Consider the following 25,118-nt stretch of genomic DNA (forward strand, 5'->3'; position numbering starts at 1 on the left):
TTCGATTTGTAAAAATCGCGTATTTGTGAAGCTCAGTAAAGTGAAGTGCAATAAAACAAGGTATGCCTGTACTAATATACCTGAAATCACACTACATTTTATTAAATCCAGCAGGAAAATTATTTTATGATATCAGCACAGAAATTTTAACTTTGCGTGTGTTGAAAGAGTAATTTAAAAGCATTTTCTTATCTTCCCCCAACTGTAAAACTTAACTATCCAGGGAACCAAAAGAAAATACATTTGACTAGAGTAAATCATTTGTCAGGAGAACACATTAAAAACAAATTTAAGTTTCACACTTGGGTCTGGGTACATAAACAGTACGGAAAGTGATGGAATATTTAAGGTATGAACTACCCTTCCTAATTTAACTTATGGTCTTACTAATAAATACTTCCTTGAACATGTGCTTCACACATCATAAAATTTATGAACAGGCTACATGCTGGTTTTCAAGGAACCATTTGTACAAGGTTTCCTTTTCGGGGTTAAGCATCACATTCCTGGATCCTGAGCTGTATTTCAAAAAAGGAAAAGACACAAAGAAGCTCTTTAGTTAAAATTTCATGAACACAGCATGCTAGGTTGCAATGTGTTATTTCAAGAGTTCAGGACCTTCTGTCCACCTGCACTGAACTGAGCTGTTGGCTCTGAAATAGCTTATCGAATATGCAGGAGATCAGCCAATCTCTTACTGTCTTTTCCTGTAAATACCTTCTAGGGACCCTGACAAAAACAAAGTCTGATCCCTCCTAGAGGAAAGGCAGCTGAATGGAAAATAGAGCTTTGATTTTCTTCTCCTGCACTATGGGGATCCTGCCCTCTTCAGATTTTTTTTTTTTTTTTTAACTTCTTGTCTAGTGAATTCTACATGTCTTTCAAGATTCTGATCACTTCTCTTATGTTGAGATTTTCCAGAAGCTGACCCTGTGATGAAGATTTAAATGCAAGAAATTTATTGAGGAAGTCTATCTGGAAACACTCATAGAAGATGGGAAATTAAGACAGGAAAGAAAACCTCTGGAACGTGTTGTAATGAACAGGTTACTGCTTTGGCAACAGGCTCAGCACCACTAGACTTCATAGGGACACTGTAGGGTATACCTTAGAGGTTTCACACTTGGGGAAAGGACACTCAGGTGCTCAGGATACCCGTGCCTACCCCTCTTTGGTTGAGAGCTGCTCCTCTGGGCATCCACTCCTGGGTCTTTTTGGCCTTTCTTGTGTGCTGGCCAAGCGTGCTTTCTCAGGCAGAGAAGATTGGCAGTCTTGCAACATGTGCTGGCATGTATGTGACAAGTGCTAAGGGGCTATGGCAGGGTACTGGCAGCCTCTGCAATGCCCTTCTGGTAATCTCCTGCAACTGCTAATGGTGCTCTGGATGCCTGACTTCTCTGGCCCCTCAGCACGTCAGTCCCAGTGCTCAGGATGTTATGTTGAAATCTTACACTCACACAACACATCTGTCGAAATCCTTGCTATGGAAAAGAGATCACATTTGTGAATAAAGATAGATATGATCACTTCTCTTGTTGGGCATAAAGGGTGCAAAAACAAGGAAGCAAACAAATATTAATACATAAAAATAAAAATTTTGGCAAGTGCTATGAGGGTGACAAAAGGGGTGTATAACAATAATAAATGAATGTTGGGATTGGAATAGGGAATGTATTTAGACATGGTGATTAAGAAACACCAAGCTAAAGAGAAACTATTTATGCCAAATCCTGAAGGGTGAGAGAAGACAGTCATGCAAAGGGCAGGGGAACGACTGTCGGGTAGGAGGGACAGTGGGAAGATGGGAATCATCTTGCTTGAAAAACTCAGTCATCAAGGCTAGAACTGGGGCAAGAGGGCATGTACCAGATGAGGTAGAAAAGCAGGAAAGGGCTGGGTCAGGCAAGACTCAGTGTCTTCCGCTAGATTGTAAGTTCCTCAAGACCTATGAGGATCATGTCACTTATCTATGTTTTCACCAATAATGCTCCTTTCCTTCCTCCCCAGCTTGTATAGTCCAACACTGAAGGTTTTCAGAAAACTGTTATGGTCCGTATCCAAAACAAATCTTTGCTTATTTCCTAATGATGGCTAAAGCAACCCCTGAAAAATGAGATTGAGTCTGAGTGCACTTTTATATTTTAAAAGATGAAGAAATTCATAAAATATTTAGGTGGTAACCCCATAAAACTCTGAAAGTATTGCTGAGAATGTACAAATGGGACTTCTAAACATGTCTAGCCTGCTTGAAAGGAGAGACACACATTTTCATGTTGGACTGTTAGTAACCTGACATATTCTGTATGCTCAGTCCTATGACCAGAAAGACCATACAGCTGGAGAAAGCAAAAATAACACAAAATAATGAAAAAACACCAATACTGACATATTCTGTATGCTCAGGCCTATGACCAGAATGACCATCTAGCTGAAGAAAACAAGAATTACACATAAAATAATAAAGAAACCATAAATGGCGGTGTATGATAAATAATTTAAAAAACAATGGACCCTAACATTTATCGACTACTTATATTTTCAAGCACCCTTCTAAGGACTTCATATGGATTAATTTATATAAATCTCACAACAATCCCATAAGAGATGCTCTATCACTGTTCTTATTTTATTGATGAGGAGACAGGCACAAGGAGCTTAGAAAATTTGTCCAGCATCAGACAATGAGTCAGATTTGGGATTCCCACACAATATGACTGAAGACAATGGGAAAATAGTTGTATGGTGAAGGAAAACATGCACCAAAGGATGTCAGAAGGAAGGATTATTATCCCAGACTTCCTTAGAGTTGGCAGGGAAGACAGATAATTCAGTTTTATTCTCTGTCTCTGTGACTCTCCTCTATGACATCCATAAAAAGGTCACAGAAGGCCCTCTTCATTCCTTTCAATGATATGCCACACACCTCCCTGTGGGACAGCGTGTTTCAAACAGCTCCAATTGTCATAGCTTCTTTCTTCTGCTGAGGCACATCAGACCTTTTAAACCCTAATTCTGTGCTTCAGAATTGCAGAATAGTGATATAGTTTGGATATTTGCCCCTACCCAAATCTCATGTTGAATTGTGATCCTCAGTATTGGAGGTGCGGCCTGCTGGGAGGTGACTGGATCATGAGGGTGAATTTCTCATGAATGATTTAGCACCATCTACTTGGTGCTGTCCTCACAATAGTGAGTGAATTCTTGAGAAATCCGGCCATTTAAAAGTCTGTGGCACCCAGCAAAAGAAACTATCATCAGAGTGAACAGACAACTTACAGAATGGGAGAAAATTTTTGCAATCTATCAATCTGACAAAGGGCTAATATCCAGGATCTACAAAGAACTTAAACAAATTTACAAGAAAAAAACAAACAACTCCATCAAAAAGTGGGCAAAGGATATGAACAGACACTTCTCAAAAGAAGACATTTATGCATCCAACAGACATATGAAAAAATGCTCATCACCACTGGTCATTAGAGAAATGCAAATCAAAACCACAATGAAATACTATCTCATGCCAATTAGAATGGTGATCATTAAAAAGTCAGGAGACAACAGATGCTAGAGAAGATGTGGAGAAATAGGAGCACTTTTATACTGTTGGTGGGAGTGTAAATTAGTTCAACCACTGTGGAAGACAGTGTGGTGATTTCTCAAGGATCTAGAACCAGAAATACCATTTGACCCAGCAATCCCATTACTGGGTATATACCCAAAGGATTAGAAATCATTCTACTATAAAGACACATGCACACGTATGTTTATTGTGACACTATTCACAATAGCAAAGAGTTGGAACCAACCCAAATGTCCATCAATAATAGACTGGATAAAGAAAATGTGGCACATATACACTATAGAATACTATGCAGCCATAAAAAAGGATGAGTTCATGTCCTTTGCAGGGACATGGATGCAGCTGAAAACCATAATTCTCAGCAAACTATCACAAGAACAGAAAACCAAACACTGCATGTTCTCATTCATAAGTGAGAGCTGAGCAATGAGAACACATGGACACGGGGAGGGGAACATCACACACCAGGGCCTGTCAGGAGGTAGGGAGCTAGGGGAGGGATAACATTAGGAGAAATGCCTAATGTAGGTGAAAGGTTGATGGGTGCAGCAAACCACCATGCCACGTGCATACCTATGAAACAAAGTGACATGTTCTGCACATGTACCTCAGAACTTAAAGTATAATAATAATGATAAAAAAGTCAGTGTCACCTCTCTCTTTCTCTTGCTCCTGCTTGTACATGTGATGTATCTGTTCCCTCTTCACCTTCTGCCATGATTGTAAGCTTCCTGAGGCCTCCCTTGAAGCCGAGCAGATGCCAGCATCATGCTTCCTGTAAAGCCTACAGAACCTTGAGATAGTTAAACCTCTTTTTAAAATAAGTTACCCAATCTCAGGTATTTCTTTAGAGCAGTGCAAGAACAGCCTAACACAGGCAGTCTTGAAGATGTGCATAAAGACAACTACTGCATTAAGTATTTCTTTGTAAGGCTAAGTGGTCTCTTTCCTCCCCAGTATTTCTTCATGCTTTCTGGGTACCACGCACTCTACTAACCTTTCTGCTTTTCTTCAGATGACATGTTTAAATTTGCTGATGCCCCATGACAGCACTGGCATCTTGAATCGGACATAATACTGCAGGTATAGTCTGGTCTATGCCTGCAGGGTGGGCTCATTCCTACATTTTTTACTAATGCAGCCCTTATCTAATTAGTGTTTTTTGGCAGTCCCAACTCTGATGACTTATATGAACTTTTCAGCCCACCAGAACATGTAAGAATTGCCTGTTAGCCAAGTATTTGTCTCCTGGATTAATGTGCTTTATTTCTGAAGCTAGTTCATTGAAAAATAACTTACCAAGCACATACAGAGATGAGAAAAAGACTACATCTGATATGGTCATTTGTCAAATTTTACAACTCAAGGTTTGAAGGTGAAAAATCTGGGTTCAAATCCTAATTTCAACACTTCCCATCTGCATGACATTTGGAAAATGAGAAATTCTCTAAGTTCAGTTTCCTTATCTGGAAAGTACAGGATGAGAACAACCTACAGAGTTGTAAAATTTGAATGAGATAATATCTATCAAGAATTTACCATGGTGTGCCTGCTGTCTGGTTAAATCTTCACTTGAACCAAAGCAGCTGAATGTGGCTGGAGGAAAACACACGAGGATGACTGATTTTATTGTAATCTCTAGTTAACTATACCTTACACGGTCCTATCTGACTGTTTCTTATGTTTTCGATCCTCAAACCTTCCACACTTCCTCCTCATATTTATGCTCATCTGGTGACTTTGATTCTTACTTCAATGAAAAGACAGAAGGACTCACAAGAGAATTTCCATACACTGCTACCACCACACCCATCAACCTGCCTGAGTCTGTGTCCTTATCATTACTTGATATATTATAGGTATATTTGTACATTTATTTGTCTATTTCTCTACCAAAATGTGAACTGCTAAGGGGCAGGATTTTTCTCTTATTTTGTTCACCACTGATTCCCCAGTACCTAGAACAGTGCCTGGTACATAGCAGATACTCATTAAGTGTGACGAATGAATAAATGCACAATCCATGGAAAGTGTTCAGTAATGATATATGTTACTAATATTAGTTATTTCTCTAGATTTCAACTGTCTATTGTGAAAGAGAGTCAAATATTATAGATAATGACCATTCGGTATAGTAATTGTAGTGAGAGAGAGAGGACCCGTACAAATTGCTGTGAGCCCATAGAAGAGGAAGAAAATAGAAGGTATGTAATATGCAGATGCTCTTAAATCAAACCTTGGCTCTTTCACTTCATCTCTCTTTGACTACAATCTAGTTATTTATTTCTATCAGCCCAATTTTTCTTGTGTATAAAATGGTTACAATAATAATGCTGCCTGGGAGTTATTGCTAAGATTAAACAGGGCAGTAAATATTAAGTGCTAAACTCAGTGACTCTAACATGGAAAATGATTTTAAAGCATTTTTTAAAAAGAAAGAGCAGGACGGGAATAGGAAATAAGCTATAGGAGGAAGAAGAAGGGCATATGATGTTGGTAGTGTGGACAGAAGGTTAACAGTGGAAGCAGCAAGATATGGTTGGATTCTGAATTATTTTGATGATAGAGCTAATAGAACTTTCTAATAAGTTGGATGGGTATCATGAGAGATAAACAGTAGTCAAGGATAAGCCTGCTACTGGAGAGACAGAGTTGTCATCATCAGCTGAGATGGAAAATGCTGTACGTGGAGCAGAATTAATCTTAGACCATCTGCTCCCAGCAGCGGGTTCATTTTTTCCTTTGGTTTTCCTCAATGTTTTTCGTATTGTTCCAAGTAAATAACTTCATTAATCCCCTCTATGGTTTCCCATCATGTATCTCGATTGGTCAATTTATTCTGGGCTAGAAACTCCTATTACACCTTACTGAAGTTCGAGCTTAAAGACCGTGGTTCCTCATTATATGGGCACATTGTTTTCTTTAGATATTTTTCTTTTATATTCCCTATTGAGATCTGCTCTTCTATGGTGATGAGATTGTACTGATTTTTGGTTTGGAATTTTTGTTTTTCAAGTATCTAGCACATATGTGACATATAATGTAGCTGATGATTGCTGGTATTTTCATCTGTAGCTATTCTTGACTAAGTAATAGATAACACAGGATCACTTTTTTCTAAGTGTGCTGGTCATTCCAGCTTCACCAAACATTTCTATATTCTTGACTGGAATTAGGTTCATAATTGACCAGTCCTTTCACTGCCTTCTTTAGTTCTATTTAAATGAAACTATCTACCAGGTAGGTAAACTTTTGCTAGGAATCAAACCAATGTGTGACTAAATGGCAATTGTCCACCTTTGAGATACTCTCATGTGTTTAATCAGGAATAGAACATGATTGTTCTTCATGTAAGGGGAGCTCAAACATTAGATATTATAAGGCACTCTTCTTCTCTCCTGTCTTTTTCCCAAATGTTCTTTAATGTGCCTCTGCTCTTACGTTTATGGTGCTTTAACTGGAAGGAAAAGGGGAGACAGGAAGGATCTAACAGGTTTTGAGCATCCACTGTGTGCCAGACACTGTGCTAAGTACTTACAGTTTATCACTTATTCTTCATCTCCCAAAGCTAATAGGCATCGCCTCTTTTAAATATGAAAAAAGTGAGGCTCAGGCCATTTATGAAACTAAGTCAAGTTCACAGAAATAGTCAAGTTCACAGAAATAAGTCAAAACCAGCTCTTCTGACCCCTAAGTGTGTGCTCCTTCTGTTAACACCATGTTATTTCATGAGTCAAGAGCTTTCTTGATATAGTGGACTCTTTCACCTTCTCTTCTAGCAAATTCTAATAAAATTCTTTTTGAAAAATGTGTATGTGTGTGATGTTCCCCTCCTCATGTCCATGTGTTCTCCTTGTTCAACTCCCACTTATGATTTAGAATATGCAGTCTTTGATTTTCTATTCTTGTGATAGTTTCCTGAGAATGATGGTTTCCAGCTTCATTCATGTCCCTGCAAAGGACATGAACTCTTCCTTTTTTTATGACTGCATAGTATTCCATGGTGGGGGACTAAGGGTGGGATAGCATTAGGAGAAATACCTAATGTAGGTGATGGGTTGATGGGTGCAGCAAACCACCATGGCACAGGTATACCTATGCAACAAACCTACACATTCTGCACGTGTACCCCAGAACTTAAAGTATAATTTAAAAAAAGAAAAGAAAAATGTGTATGTTTCCATTTGTATATGAAAGCCTAACTGTTTGAATGTTACCAGTGAAATGATGGCTGTTTCCTGGGCTTATTTTCTTTCCTATTGATATCTGTGGCTTGGTTTAGGGATCAATATAAATGTAGGGTGGAATAATTGATGAAGGTCTTCATTAGGATGTGAGTAAACCTTGTAGAATGGGTAGGTAAAGCTTGACCAGTCAGAAAGAGAAGAATAAGTCATGCAGGAGGCAAGCAGAACTTGGACAAAAAAGGGAGTCCACATGCTCGTGGAGGAGGTACCAGATTGTGGGATGATTGCAAAGCCCCAGTGAAGACTTTTATTCTTTAGGCAATGAGACACATGAGCAAGGGGGAGGAGAGATGATTGTGAGCCTCAGGGGGACTGCCCTTAGAATTGTGCAAGCTGGGTATGAACAGAGAGGCCATGTTATGTCAGTAATACAGACATGGGACGATAAAAGGCTCCAACTAAGCTGTTGGCAAGAGAGACAATCTATATAATCTTTCCCTCCATAAGTCTAACTTAAATATCAATCATCTCTATGCAAACAGCAAATACGCGATATAATCGAAAGCCAATGGGAGACGAAAAAGCAATTTTAATAATAATATTCTACATTTTTCAAAAACAAGTATTCTGCTCAAGAGGGTCAAGAAAACTGTTTGTTGTTTGTTTGTTTGTTTTATGGTGGATTGGAGACATTGTTAGTATGCCTCTCTCTTTTGGAAAGACAAAATAGTGTGTAGAGATTCACACTGTGAACTTTTTTTCCAAGAAGCAACACAGGAACTTAACAGGAAAACTGAAAGAAACCACAGGCCCTTTGAAATAAGTGGCAGGCTGTAGTCTTCACTGTAAGCCAGGTGGAAAACTACAAGTCCCCAGAGTGCGAGGGCAGATAAACTGCCTCCAGGATACACCCTCCCACTGGGGAACCTGGCAATACAGCCCATGGCGGAAGGCCTTAATCCTACCCAACACTGGAGCTGATTTAGGGAGTGGTAGGGAACATAAAAGTAGGAGCAGCAGCAGGAAGACTTCTGTGCATTCCCAGTCTCCAGCATGGATGGAGGGAAGCCATTTTTGGCCTTACAGAAGTCTGTCAGCAAATGCAGGTGGCAGTCACAGGTTGAGAGAGGCTCCCAACTGAAATTCAGGATATAATCTCAAGTGCGGACAAACACCATCGGCCAGAACTTAAGGGTGGGTGGGAAATGTGCTGCTGCCACAGGTGCAGGAGCTGGGTGTTCTGGCTTTGTGGGTGGACTGGAAGGGGTGAGGTCTGAAAGCCATGGTAGCATCTTCTGGGGGAGTTCTGAGCATAGACTGCTTAGGACTTAGCTAGCTGCTGCTAGTGGAGAGCACGGCAAGTGTGAGACCTGCCTTGCCAAGTGAATGGTAGCTGGGTGGGGTTTATTGCCACCTGCTGTTCCCCACTTCCTGCACAAACTCTTCTGTGCAGTAGAGACAGCTGTGCTTCTCTCCAGAACATTACCCCAGTGGCAAGAGAACTGCCCTCCAATTTCACAAAACTGCTGCTTGTCCTGCATGTGGAGAGTCAGAGTGTGGCCCTGTCTGACCCAGCTGCTGCCTGGCTTTGCCCCCTCTACCCATCCTGATAACTTAACACAATGGACAGAAACTTCTGGGAGCTTTATGGCCCCACTCATTGTCCGAGAATACAGAATACCTCCCCTGGGTAACAAAGCAAGCACAAATCCCACTGCTACTAACACAGCTTGTGCTCTTTTGCAGGTGCCACCTCCTGGCTGGAGGCCAACTGACACAGTCCATTACAACATCTGCAGGTAGAATAACACAGTGCTCAGAAAGAAGAAAATGTGTGTGTTACCTCAGTTATCACCATTGCTTGCAGCACCATGGATAACCAGGAGGTCTTGAGTTTGCCCGTGTGACCAGTTCATTACTTTTTCTGCCAGCATTTGAGAAAGCCAACATACTAAAGTTATTTATAACTAAGGAACTTTACAGAGTTTACATCACTCCCCTGCCATCTCCATCAGAGCTGGGAGACTTGAGGACAGATCACATCACTGGTTCCCTTGCAGACATTTCCCAGCACCAGCCTGGAGTGTGGCAGCCCCACTAGGTGGCTAGACCCAGAGGAGCAGCAGCACTCACAGTAGTCTGGTTCTCAGCAACTCCTACTCCTAGGCAGACAGCAAATGTACCATATTAAGAGAACACCTTGAGAGATAAATGAATCTGGATGGCAGGCCTTGAATCCCAGAACTTTCTGCTGGTGGGAATTTCTTTCAGCAGTGGTACAGATACAGTGCTGGGCTCAGTGGGGAAAGTCTGAAGCTCTGCCCCAACTGTGAGGCAGCCCTTGTGCTCACAAAGGGTCTTGGAGAAGACGAATTCTTTTCTCTCTTGTCAATCACTGAAGACACAGCTAGGGCTTCTCCCACAGGAGTTCAGCATGAGTCCACCTATAGGCAGCCTTTCTGGAACACTTCAGGGTGACTGAATCGCCACAGGAGGAATGCCCTCTGGGTTCAGACTTGCCTGAGGGGTAGTGTCACAATTCATCTCTATTTGGAATACCAAGTACTCAACTCTACTTGGAATTTCATTCCTGTACATGAAAAGAGATGCCTGTCTGATTTGAATAGCTGTAGCACATATGAGTATAGACTTTTATAAACAGCCAGGTCACAACTTGAATGCTTCGCTGCTTAGAACTTTCTTCTGCCAGATACCCTAAATCACCTTTCTCAATTTCAAAGTTCCACAGATCTCTAGGGCAGGGGCAAAAGGCCATCTTTCTTCTTGCTAAAGAGTGATCTTTATTCCAGTTCCCAACACATTTCTCATCTCCATCTGAGACTATCTCAGCCTGGACTTCATTGTCCATATCACTATCAGCATTTTGGTTAGAAACATTCAACAAGCCTCTAGGAAGTTCCAAACTTTCCCACATCTTCCTGTCTTCTTCTGAGCTCTCCAAACTGCTCCAACCTCTGCTAATTTCCAAAATCACTTCCATATTTTTAGGTATCTTTATAACAGTGCCCCACTCCCAGTACCAATTTTCTGTATTTGTCCATTCTTACACTGCTATAAAGAACTACCTGAGATTGGATGATTTATGAAGGAAAGAGGTTTAATTGATTCACATTTCCACAGGCTTATAGGAAGTATGACTGGGAGGCCTCAGGAAAGTTACAATCATGGTGGAAGGTGGAGGGAAAGCAAGTAGCTTTCTCACATGGTGTCAGGAGACAAAGAGCAATGGAGGAAGTGCCACACACTTTTAAACCATCAAATCTCATCAGAACTCATTCACTATCATGAGAACAGCAAGGGGGACGTCAGCACCATGATTCAATTACCTCCCACCAGCCCTCTCCTCTTACATGTGTGGATTACAATTTGACATGAGGTTTTGGTGGGGACACAGAGCCAAACCATGTTGCCTTACAAGCCCAAAGGGATTGGGATCCTATCTTTAGCCATTTTATTTTTGGAGGCGGAGTCTCTCTCTGTTGCCCAGGCTAGAGTACAGGGGCACAATCTTAGCTCACTGCAAGCTCTGACTCCCAGGTTCACGCCATTCTCCTGTCTCAGCCTCCCTAGTAGCTGGGACTATAGGCACCCACCACCATGTCTGGCTAATTTTTCACCATGTCTGGCTAATATATATATATATATATGTAGAGATGGGGCTTCACTGTATTAGCCAGGATGGTCTCTATCTCCTGACCTTGTGATCTACCCGCCTTGGCCTCCTAAAGTGCTGGAAATGCAGGCGTGAACCACTGCACCCAGTCTCTTTAGCCTGTTTAAAGAGAATAATTGTCAGGCAAGTATTTTGTATCCTGCAAAACTAAGTTCCATAAATGAAGGAGAAATAAAGTCATTTTCAGACAAGCAAATGCTGAGGCAATTTGTTACTACTAGACAAACCCTACAAGGAATCCTAGGAGTTCTAAATCTTGAAACAAAAGGTTGATATGCACCAGAATAGAACTTCTTGAAAGCATAAAATGCACAGGCCTATAAAACAACAATACAATGAAGAAAATAAAGTAGGTAACAATCAACATGATGACTGAGAAAGTATCTCACATCTCGACATGAATATTGAATGTAAACAGCCTAAATGCTCTACTTAAGATACAGAGTGGCAGAATGGAAAAAAAAAACACAAACCAAATATCTTCTGTCTTCAGGAGACTCACCTAACACATAAGGATTCATATAAATTCAAGATAAAGGAGTGGGAAAAGATACTCCATGCAAATAGAAATCAAAAGTGAGCAGAAGTAGCTATTTTTATATCAGATTAAACAGACTTTAAAGCAACAATATTAAAAACAAAAAAGAAAGAAGGTCATTATACAATGATGAAAGAATCAATCCAACAAGAGGATATTACAATCCTAAATATATATGTCCCTAACTCTGGAGCTCCCAAATTTATAAAACAATTACCATTAGACCTAAGAAGTAAGACAGACAGCAACACAATAATAGTGTGTTGCTATTGGGGACTTCAATAGTGTGTTGCTGTCAGTGGGGACTTCAATACCCCACTGACAGCACTAAACAGATCACTGAGACAGAAAGTCAATAAAGGAACAATGGACTTAAACTACACTCTATAACAAATGGACCTGATATTTATAGAACATTCTACCCAATAACTGCAAAATACACATTCTTATTAACATATGGAATATTTTCCAAGATAGACCATATGATAGGTCACAAAACATGTCTCAATACATTTAAGAAAATCAAAATTATGTCAAGTACCTTCTCAGAACACAGTGCAATAAAACTGGAAATTAACTCCAAAAGGAACCCTGAAAACAATACAAACACATGGAAATTAAACAATCTTCTCCTGAATGATTTTGGGGTTAACAATGAAATCAAGATGGAAATTAAAAAATTCTTTGAAATGAATGATAATATTGACACAAGTTATGAAAATCTCTGTGATACAGATGTTGACTACTATACATCACATAAACAGAATTAAAAACAAAAGTCATATAATCAGTTCAATAGATGCAGAAAAAGCATTTGATAAAATTCAGCCTCTTTTTAGGTAACCCCCAATAACAAACTAGGCATTGAAAGAACATACCTCAAAATGCCAGGAGGTGAATAAAGACCATATATATCAAACCATCAGCCAACATCATACTGAATGGAGAAAAGTTAAAAGTATAAGTTAAAAGTTAAAAGCAAAAGTTAAAAGGTTAAAGTTAAAAGTTCCAGTTCCTGAGAACTGGAACAAGACAAGGATGCCCACTTTCACCAGAAAATGGGCATCCATTTTCTAGAATGAATGTCCTAGCTTGAGTAATTAGACAAGAGAAAGAAAATAAAGGGCAACCAACTTGGAAAAGAGGAAGTCAAATTATTACTGTTCGCTGATGATATAATTGTACACCTAGAAAACTCTAAAGATTCCTCCAAAAGACTTCTAGATTTCATAAGCAAATTCAGTGAAGTCTCAGGTTACAAAATTAATGTACACAAATCAGTAGCACTACTATACACCAACAATAACCAAACCGAGAATCAAACCATGAACTCAATCCTTTTTACAATAGCTGCAAAACAAAATCTAGGAATATTTTTAACTGGGGAGATGAAAGATCTCTATAAGGAGAACTACAAAACACTGCCAAAAGAAATCATAGATGACACAAACAAATGGAAACTCATCCCATGCTCATGAATTAGAAGACTCAGTATTTTAAGAATGACCACATTGCCCAAAGAAATCTATAGATTCAAGGCAATGCCTATCAAAATATCAACACTATTCTTCTCAGATTTAGTAAAAAAAAAAAAAAAAAAAAAAAAAAAAAACTCAAAATTCATATGGAACCAAAAAAATAAAAAAGAGCTCAAAGAGCCAAAGCAATCCCAAACAAAAAGAACAAATCTGAATGCATCATCTGACCTGATTTCAAATTATACTATAATGCTATAGTTACCAAAACAGCATGGTACTGTACAAAATTAAACACATAGAACAATGGAACAGAATAGAGAACCCAGAAATAAAGCTAAATATCTGTAGCCAATGGATCTTTGACAAAACATACAAAACTATAAATTGGGGAAAAGACACCTTATTTAATAAATGATGCTGGAAAAACTGAATAGCAACATATAGAAGAATGAAACTGGGTCCCTATCTCATACCTTATAAAAAATTAACTCAAGGTGGATTAAAGACTTAAATTGAAGATCTGAAATAATACAAATTCTAGAGGATAACCTAGGAAAAACTCTTCTGGACACTGGCCTATGCAAAGAATTTATGACTAACACCCCAAAAGCAAATGTAACAAACAAAAATACAAAAATAAATGGGGTCTAATTAAACTAAAAAGCTCTATATAGAAAAACAAATAATGACCAGAGTTAAACAACCCACAGAATGGGAGAAAACATTTGCAAGCTGTCCATCCCAAAGGACTAATATCCAAAATCTACAAGGAACTCAAACAAATCAGCAAGAGAAAACAACCCCATTGGCAGATGACATGAATGGACATTTCTCAAAAGAAGATGTACAAACGACCGAACAAACATGAAAAAATGCTCAGCATCACTAGTCATCAGGGAAATGGAAATTAAAACCACAGTGAGATACCATTTTACCCTCACCAGAATGGCTATTATTAAAAAATAAAAAAACAACAGATGTTGGCATGGATGTGGTGAAAAGGGAAGCATTCACTGTAGGTAGGGATGTAACTTAGGATAACCTTTACAGAAAACAGTGTGGCGATTTCTTAAAGAACTAAAAGTAGAACCACTTTTCAATTCAGGAATCCCATTACTGGGTATCTACCCAAAAGGAAAGAAGTCATTATGTAAAAAAGATACCTGAAAATGTATGCTTATTACAGCACAATTTGCAACTGCAAAGTTATGGGACCAATCTAAGTGCCCAACGACTAATGAGTGGATAAAGAAAATGTGGTATATACACACCATGGAATACTACTCAACCATAAAATGTACAAAATAATGTATTTTGCAGCAACTTGAATGAAGCTGGAGGCCTTTATTCTAAATGAAGTAACTCAGAAATGGAAAAGCAAATATTGTATGTCCTCACAAGCGGGAGCTCAACTATGTTTTTTAAAATTTTTATTTTATTTTATTTTTGAGATGGAGTTTCGCTCTGTCATCCAGGCTGGAGTGCAGTGGCTCAATCTTGGCTCACTGCAACTTCTGCCTCCTGGGTTCAAGCAATTCTCTTGTCTCAGTCTCCCGAGTACCTGGGACTACAGTCATGTGCTACCACGCCTGGCTAATTTCTGTATTTTTAGTAGAGATGGGGTTTCACTATATTGGTCAGGCTCAAACTCCTGACCTCAGGTGATCCACTTGCCTTGGCCTCCCCAAGTCCTGGGATTACAGACGTGAGCCACTGCACCTGGCCTGGAGCTCAACTATGTGCAAAGGCAAACAGAGTGGTATAACGGACTTTGGAGACTCAGAAGTGGGAACGTGAGAAGAGGTAAGAAATAAAAAATGACATATTTGTTACAATGTACACTACTTGGGTGACAGGTGAACTAAAACCTCAGACTTCACCACTATGCTATTTATTTACGTAATAAAAAACCACTTACTCTCCAAAAGCTATTGAAATAAAATTTTAAAAAAGAAATAAACCTATTTTAAAACAAAAAAGAAAACTTTCAGAGTTGCTGTTTATAGTTATTTACAACCACTTTCAAGGAAATGTTTTGAAAAAAATAATGAGTTGATATGCATTGTGCAACACTACCCTTCACCCAATATTGCACTGATTGAGAAGTTAAGTATATACTATTATTATGTCTGTTGTGCAGATAAGAACATTGAAGCACAGAAAGGTTAAGTAAGTTGCTCAAAATCACAGACTTAGCAAGGCCTAGGGCCAAAAACTCTTAATTTCAGTACCCTACTTTCTTATTGATTAATAACAAAGTTACTGATTGAGAAAAATATAAAATTTTAAGAAAAAAAGGAAGGAAAATGAGATGATTTATTGGATAGAGTAGAACTTAAACATTTTTATTTAATTTGCTAAGCCAGAAATTAGGCAAATCAATACTATGCATGAATGTAAACATCAACAAATTCTTAAAATCTTTTTTTTTTTTTTCCCTACAGGGATAGCCCACAGCTATTCCACGGATGGGCACATTTGGAAGTTTGGTTCTAAAACCTAAAAGAAGAAATTTAGGAATAGGAACAGCTCCAGCCTCCAGCTCCCAGTGTGAGTGACAGACAAGACGGGTGATTTCTGCATTTGCAACTGAGGTACTGGGTTCATCTCACCGGGGAGTGTTGGACAGTCTGTGCTGGTGAGTGGATGCAGCCCAATCAGTGAGAGGTGAAGCAGTGCCAGGCACTGCCTCACCTGGGAAGCGCAATGGGGAAGGGAATTCCCTTTCCTAGCCAAGGGAAATTGAGACACACAATACCTGGAAAATCGGGTAACTCCCACCCTAATACTGCACTTTACCAAGGGTCTTAGCAAATGGCACACCAGGAGATTATATCCCACACCCGGCCCAGAGGGTCCCACGCTCATGGAGCCTCCCTCATTGCTAGCACAGCAGTCTGAGATCTAACTACCAGGTGGCAGCAAGGCTGGGGGACGGGTGCCCACCTTTGCGGAGGCTTTAGTAGGTAAACGAAGCCACCAGGAAGCTCAAACTGGGTGGAGCCCACCTCAGCTCAAGGAGGCCTGCCCACCTCTGTAGACTCCACCTCTGGGGACGGCATAGCTAAACAACCTCTGCAGATGTAAATGTCCTTGGCTGACGGCTTTGAAGAGAGCAGTGGTTCTCCCCGCATGGAGGTTGAGATCTGAGAACAGACAGACTGCCTGCTCAAGTGGGTCCCTCACTCCTGAGTAACCTCACTGGGAGACATCCCCGACTAGGTGCAGACTGACACCTCACACCTCACAGAGCTGGGCACACCTCTGAGATGAAGCTTCCAGAACAAGAACCAGACAGCAACACTTGCTGTTCAGCAATATTCTATCTTCTGCAGCCTCTGCTGCTGATACCCGGGCAAACAGGGTCTGGAGTGGACCTCAAGCAAACTCCAACAGATCTGCAGCTGAGGGTCATGACTGTTAGAAGGAAAACTAACAAATAGAAAGGACACCCATACCAAAACCCCATCAGTACGTAACCATCATCAAAGACCAAAGGCAGATAAAACAACAAAGATGGGGAAAAAGCAGTGAAGAAAAGCTGGAAATTCAAAAAGTCAAGCGCATCTCCCCCTCCAAAGGAACGCAGCTCATCACCAGCAATGGAACAAAGCTGGATGGAGAATGACCTTTGACGAGTTGAGAGAAGAAGACTTCAGTCGATCAAACTTCTCAGAGCTAAAGGAGGAACTACGTACCCAGTGCAAAGAAACTAAAAACCTTGAAAAAAGAATGGAAGAATGGATAACTAGAATAACCAATGCAGAGAAGTCCATAAATGAACTGAGAGAGATATGAACTGAGAGAGATGAAAACCATGACACGAGAACTACATGACAAATGCACAAGCTTCAGTAACTGACTTGATCAACTGGAAGAAAGAGTATCAGTGATTGAAGAACAAATAGATGAAATGAAGTGAGAAGAGAAGTTTAGGGAAAAAAGAGTAAAAAGAAATGAACAAAGCCTCCAAGAAATATTGGATTATGTGAAAAGACCAAATCTACGTCTGATTGGTGTGCCTGAAAGTGATGGGGAGAATGGAACCAAGTTGGAAAACACTCTGCAGGATATCATCCAGGAGAACTTCCCCAACCTAGCAAGGTAGGCCAACATTCAAATTCAGGAAATACAGAGAACACTGCAAAGATACTCCTCGAGAAGAGCAACTCCAAGACACATAATTGTCAGATTCACCAAAGTTGAAATGAAGGAAAAAATGTTAAGGGCAGCCAGAGAGAAAGGTCTGGTTATCCATAAAGGGAAGCCCATCAGACTAGCCATAAGTAGAAAGCTGAAACTGGGTCCTTTTCTTACTCCTGATACGAAAATTAATTCAAGGTGGATTAGAGACTTAAATGTTAGACCTAAAACCAGAAAAACCCTAGAAGAAAACTTAGCTAATACCATTCAGGACATAGGCATGGGCAAGAACTTCATGTCTAAAGCACCAAAAGCAACGGCAACAAAAGCCAAAATTGACAAATGGAATCTAATTAAACTAAAGAGCTTCTGTACAGCAAAAGAAGCTACCATCAGCGTGAATAGGCAACCTACAGAATGGGAGAAAATTTTTGCAATCTTCTCATCTGACAAAGGGCTTATATCCAGAACCTACAAAGAACTCAAACAAATTTACAAGAAAAAAACAAACAACCCCATCAAAAAGTGGGCAAAGGATATGAACAGACACCTCCCAAAAGAAGACATTTATACAGCCAACAGACATGTGAAAAAATGCTCATTATCACTCGCCGTCAGAGAAATGCAAATCAAAACCACAATGAGATACTATCTCACACCAGTTACAACGGCGATTATTAAAAAGTCAGGAAACAACAGGTGCTGGAGATGATGTGGAGAAATTGCAACACTTTTATACTGTTGGTGAGACTGTAAACTAGTTCAACCATTGTGGAAAACAGTGTGGCGATCCCTCAAAGATCTAGAACTAGAAATACCATTTGATCCAGCCATCCCATTACTGGGTATATACCCAAAGGATTATAAATCATACTGCTATAAAGACACATGCTCACATATGTTTATTGCGGCACTATTCACAATAGCAAAGACTTGGAATCAACCAAAATGTCCATCAACGACAGACTGGATTAAGAAAATGTGGCACATCTACACCATGGAATACTATGCAGCCATAAAAAAGGATGAGTTTGTGTCCTTTGTAGGGACATGGATGCAGCTGGAAACCATCAATTTAAGCAAACTATTGCAAGAACAGAAAAACCAAACACTGCATGTTCTCACTCATAGGTGGGAATTGAAAAATGAGATCACGTGGACACAGGAAGGGGAACATAACACACCAGGGCCTATTGTGGGGACTCGGGAGGGGGAGGAATAGCATTAGGAGATATACCTAATATAAATGACGAGTTAATCGGTGCAGCATACCAACATGGCACATGTATACATATGTAACAAACCTGCATGTTGTGCACATGTAGCCTAGAACTTAAAGTATGATTAAAAAAAAAAAAAAAGAAAAACAAGCAGAGAAACAAAAATTGATACAGAAAAAAATGTCAAGCTTATGCACTAAATTATCCATAATTAGTTTAATTATGGATGGTCTATCAAGAGACAGATAATACAAGAGTGTATTTAAAAATATGACCATTTCGTATATGTTTCTTGTATGCTGTGTACAAGAAACTCACTTGAAATTTACCAATCCAGGGCAGGCCAAATTAAAAGGATGAAAAAAGATATATTACACAAACATTAATGCAAGGAAAGCAAGAGTGCTTGTATGTATATTAGACAAAGCAAAGAAAATTACCAGAAACAGAGATTATGTAATGATCAAAGGTTTAATCCATGAAGAAGACAGCAATTTTAAAAGTGTACTCACCAAACAACAGAGCTTCAAAATATGTGATGTGAAAATTACCAGAACTAAGGCGGGTCTGGCTCGGACCTGAGCTGCCTCAGGATATAAAGTGTAACAAGGGGGCCGAGGAGAAGGGGGAATGGGGGGTCTCAGCATGGGTCTGTGAGGCCTATGGGGTGTCCGCGTTCCCCAGCGGCCCCCGCAGCCGGCTCCGCAGTGGTCCACTCCGGTCGGTTGCCGCCTGCGGATTCGGATTCTAGACCCAAGGCTGCGTGTTCTCCACCGTTTGTTGTGGCCAGTGTTACTGCGGTGATCCCAGAGCAGTTGGGCGCTATGGAGGAGCCCGGGGCTACCTCTCAGCCCTATTTGGGATTGGTCCTGGAGGAGCTACCCAGGGTTGTGGCAGCACTACCTGAAAGTAGGAGACCAGATTCGAATCCTTATGGTTTTCCATGGGAATTGGTGGTATGTGCAGCTGTTGTTGGATTTTTTGCTGTTCTCCTTTTTCTGTGGAGAAGTTTTAGATCGGTTAGGAGTCGGCTTTATGTGGGAAGAGAAAAAAAACTTGCTGCAACGCTTTCTGGACTAATTGAAGAAAAATGTAAACTACTTGAAAAATTTAGCCTTATTCAAAAAGAATACGAAGACTATGAAGTAGAGTCATCTTTAGAGGATGTCAGCTTTGAGAAGGCGGCAGCAGAAGCACGAAGTTTGGAGGCAACCTGTGAAAAGCTGAACAAGTTCAATTCTGAACTTGAGGATGAAATCCTCTGTCTAGAAAAAGAGTTCAAAGAAGAGAAATCTAAACATTCTCAACAAGATGAATTGATGGCGGATATTTCAAAAACGATACAGTCTGTACAAGATGAGTCAAAATCCCTCAAATCACAAATAGCTGAAGCCAAAATCATTTTCAAGATTTTTCAAATGAATGAAGAACGACGGGAGATAGCGATAAAAGATGCTTTGAGTGAAAATTCTCAACTTCAGGAAAGTCAGAAGCAGCTTTTGCAAGAAGCTGAAGTATGGAAGGAACAAGTGAGTGAGCTTAATAAACAGAAAGTAACATTTGAAGACTCCAAAGTACACGCAGAACAAGTTCTAAATGATAAAGAAAATCACATCAAGATTCTGACTGGATGCTTGCTGAAGATGAAAGATCGGGTTGCTGTGCTTGGGAGAGGACATAATGGATGATGATAACTTGGAATTAGAAGTGAATGGTGAACCGGAAAATGGTGCTTACTTAGATGATCCTCCAAAAGGAGCTTTGAAGAAACTGATTCATGCTGCTAAGTTAAATGTTTCTTTAAAAACCTTAGAAGGAGAAAGAAACCACATTATTATTCAGTTATCTGAAGTTGACAAAACAAAGGACGAGCTTACAGAGCATATTAAAAATCTTCAGACTCAACAAGCATATCTGAGGTCAGAAAACATGTATTTTGAAAGTGAGAATCAGAAACTTCAACAGAAACTTAAAATAATGACTGAATTATATCAAGAAAATGAACTAAAACTCCACAGGAAATTGACAGTAGAGGAAAATTACCAGATACAGGAAGAAGAGAAACTTTCTAAAGTGGAAAAAAAGATCAGCCATACCACTGAAGGGCTGGAGACCTACAGAAAGCTAGCCAAAGATCGTGAAGAAGAATTGGAGAGAACTATTAATTTTTATCAAAGGCAGGTTATTTCCTACGAGAGAAAAGGACATGATAACTGGTTGGCAGCTCGGACTGCTGAAAGAAACCTCAGTGATTTAAGGAAAGAAAATGCTAACAACAGACAAAAATTAACTGAAACAGGGTTTAAATTTGCACTTTTAGAAAAAGATCCTTCTGCACCTGATGTTTCAAATACAGCATTTGACAGAGAGCATTCCCCATATGGTCCCTCACCATTGGGTCAGCCTTCATCTGAAACGAGAGCTTTTCTGTCTCCTCAAACTTTGTTGGAGGGTCCACTCAGACTCTCACCTGTGCTTCCACGGGGAGGAGGAAGAGCCCCAAGAGGCCCAGGGAATCCTCTGGACCATCAGATTACTAATGAAAGAGGAGAACCAAGCTGTGATAAGTTAACCGATCCTCACAGGTCTCCTTCTGATACTGGGTCCCTGTCATCTCCATGGGATCAGGAAGGAAGGATGATGTTTCCTCCACCAGGACAATCATATCCTGATTCAGGTCTTCCTCCACAAACGGAAGACAGATTTTATTCTAATTCTGATAGACTGTCTGGGCCAGCAGAACTCAGAAGTTTTAATATGCCTTCTTTGGATAAAATGGATGGGTCAATGCCTTCAGAAATGGAATCCAGTAGAAATGATGCCAAAGATGATCTTGGTGATTTAAATGTGCCTGATTCATCTCTCCCTGCTGAAAATGAAGCAACTGGCACCGGCTTTGCTCCTCCACTTCCAGCTCCAATCAGAGGTCCATTGTTTCCAGTGAATACAAGGGGCCTGTTCATGAGAAGAGGACCTCCTTTCCCCCCACCTCCTCCAGGAACCATGTTTGGAGCTTCTCGAGGTTACTATCCACCAACGGATCTGCCAGGTCCACCACATGCTCCATTTGCAATGAGAAACATCTATCCACTGAGGGATTTTCCTCCTTACCTTCACCCAAGACCTGGATTTTTACCCCACCCCCATATTCTGAAGGTAGAAGCGAGTTCCCTTCAGGGTTGATTCCGCCTTCAAAGGAGCCTGCTACTGACCATCCAGAACCACAGCAAGAGACCTGACAATATTTTTGCTCTCTTCAAAAGTAATTTAGACTGATCTCATTTTCACTTTAAGTAACTGCTGTTACTTAAGTGATTACACTTTTCTCAAATTGAAGTTTAATGGAATTATAGTTCTTAGTATAGTATTTTGTAAATAAAGATTATTTAAACACAAAAGAAATTTAAGTGTGCTGAAGATAACTGCAACTCCAAACCTAACGCTGTGTAGTTCTATGTTCTGCCATCTCGAAGCAAAGTGGAACCAGAAATGAGAGGTAATGGTTTTCGAATCAATTGTCCTCTTTTTTATTGTCTGGCGAATCTGCCGATATATAGGCACTAGCAAAATTGGCAGGCTAAATTTATCCCTTATGTGTACATTTGGTAAATGTGAAGCCAGTGTAGAAAGCATTCCAACCTTACTTTTGGAAATTGCAACACTTTGGAATTTTCTAAATGTATAAATTCTAAACTTGTAGCCCAACTGCCAATGTTATAAAACTTATTCCTGGGCTACAAAAAACAAAACAAAACAAAACAAAAATCAAAAAACCACACATACAAAAACACAAAAAACCTAGCTTGTAAGAAATGGAAGCTCAACATTCACTAAGGAAAACCCATTCTATTTTGTTTTCTGTGTTTAAAAAGTAATATGTTTACTTTAGTATAACTACAAGAAGTTATTTTTCCAAGAGCAAAAAAGAATATTTTCCTTAATTCTCAATGTGGCAACTACACTAAAAAGGTATAAAAAGGGAATGGACTGTAATAATTCTTTCTGGAAATATATTTACTTTAGGTTCTCAAAAATACCCTCAAACTTTACCATGGCTTTTTAAATATTTTAAAATACCAGTTTTTCAAGGTCCTGTCTAGCACTAACATTGTTTTATGAAGTTGTTAAGTAATGGAAAAAGAATTTTTGAAGAAGAATATAATTAATATACCTCTTAGTCAAGCATTTTAAGAAGTAATAGATGTAGTAGTATACAAGCTTTTAAAAAATTTATTTAATACATCTAGTAAAATAAACTTATTTTTAACATTTATATCTGAACATGTGGTATGTGTTTTCCAGCTGGAAGTACGGGGAGAGTTTAGAAAAGGAATGAGGAAGATAAGTTTATCTGGAGTTGACATATGAAACCCAAACTAGGCAGATTTTGTGGGAGCAACCTGCAGATTAGTGGCACCTACGAAAAGCACAGGGCACTGCAGTGTGCTTCCCAGGTTCTGAGTCTCCCCTGGTGGATTTACAGTCAGAACAAGGGCAGCTTCATCTTGCATGGGTACGTTAGACTCTTTAGATGTTATGCCTGATTTTACCAAGCGCAGTGCAGAAATTGAGAATAATCTATTATTATATAATTCAGGAAAGAATAGGACACATTGAAAGACATCAATATGGCACAGAGGAAAAATGAAGCAAGGTACACGTTCCTAAATTGACATGCATTTGAGATAACTGTATTCACTTAATCAAAACCCCAAAGATATTTCTCTGAAAGTCAGTAGGTCCCTTTGCAAAAATTATACCAGTGAGAAAATTATGGCAATGAAAGAGAACTGATCTAACCCACCTCCCCCATCTTGCCTTTCCCCTAATCATTCCTGGGCTTAGGCTAAGCTGTCTTTGAGAGATATTTAATTTATAGTTTTAAATTGGAATAAGCCTTCCCCAAAAACTCAATGGCCTTTGCAAAATGAATGAAAGACCATCAGGTTAGGGGAAAGAGAGGAGCCTGATTCCGCTAAGGCACAGAAACAGATGGTCAGCCATTCCTGCAGGTAACACCACTATTTTATATTGGCCTTTGAGATTTTTTTTTTTTTTTTCATGTCTGACACCTATGGCTCCACTGGACCCCATGGCTCTATCTGGACCCTCCAATCCTGCCCCTGTGGCCGCCCCCGGAAACAATTTAGCCCACAGGAGGACAGCTTTGACCCCCTAAAATTTCATCTCTGCCCCAACCAATCAGCATCAAGCCTAGCCACTGGCACTCCTTTCCCCAAAATGCCTTTGAAAAACTCCTAACCTATGAGCTTTGGATAGATTGATTTGAGAACTAACTCCATCTCTCCCGTGGCATGGCTGGCCTCATGTCTATTAAACTCCTTTTTTTACTGTAATACCATAGTCTTTCTTTGAGCAGCAGGCAGGAAGAACCCCTCAGGCAGTTACAATAAAGTCACATGCATTTGAGATAGCTATATTCATTTCACAAAAACCCTAGAGATATTTCTCTGCAAGTCAATAGGTCCATTTTGCATACGACAGGCAAAACAGAACAAAGACATGCTTCTTAAACATATAAATCCTATGAGCTCTTCTCCCACCTGTGTATATTAGTTATGAATTTGGGTGACCTTAGGGAAGGAAACTTAATTAGTCTCTCTTGGGAATAGAATGCATTTCGGAAGATGATGTGGTGGGGGCTTAATTGCTCTAAGGCAGCTGTTTTGACAGGGCTATTTGGAAGCCATTCTGACCTGGCAGCCCTGATACTGTTGGGACATCCTAACACAGCTTGAAAAAAAACAACAACTCACCAAATCTTGCTAGTTCTTTTTATAATTACCAAGAAATAATGAAACAACTACACTCACCCCATCTCTGATTTGCATCGCAGGCTCCCACCTCTGAGGATTCAAGAATGGATGTAGCAAGGCTTAGAATGGGGGCAAAATGTCACAAGGGTGAGGCATATTTATTTTGCACATTACTTGAATTAAGAAAAACACACACAATTTTTGCTTTATGACAAAGCTTTGTAAAAATGGCCTCCGCACCAAACCAAATCTGTTTTTTGCACCATCATAAAATCTCCATCTTCAAGTAAATGTATGGCTCTCTGCAAGAAAGGAAGAACTCTCTACTTTGTCTTGCCATGTATAAGATGAACAGATTTTAGAGGGTCCCAACAGTTACTTGTGAGTTTTCACTTCCTCTTGTGGAATGTTTCCTTTGAAACAAAGAAGTGCATTATAGCTTTAGACGGAAGGGCTGTAATCTGATGAAGTAGGTGGTAAAGACTGCCATGAGAGAAGCAT

At 39.8% G+C, this 25,118-nt stretch overlaps 1 protein-coding gene and 1 pseudogene across 3 annotated transcripts in view; one reads left to right on the forward strand and one right to left on the reverse strand.

Annotated features, from left to right (window-relative positions):
- BBOX1 (gamma-butyrobetaine hydroxylase 1) overlaps positions 1–25,118 on the reverse strand; it is a 93,483-nt gene that overhangs the window by 39,469 nt on the left and 28,896 nt on the right. The gene's annotated exons all lie outside the window — the stretch shown is intronic.
- On the forward strand, positions 19,662–22,079 carry LOC111554704 (annotated as a pseudogene).

This window comes from Piliocolobus tephrosceles, chromosome 13 (assembly GCF_002776525.5).
Source record: "Piliocolobus tephrosceles isolate RC106 chromosome 13, ASM277652v3, whole genome shotgun sequence".
Lineage (NCBI taxonomy): Eukaryota > Metazoa > Chordata > Mammalia > Primates > Cercopithecidae > Piliocolobus > Piliocolobus tephrosceles.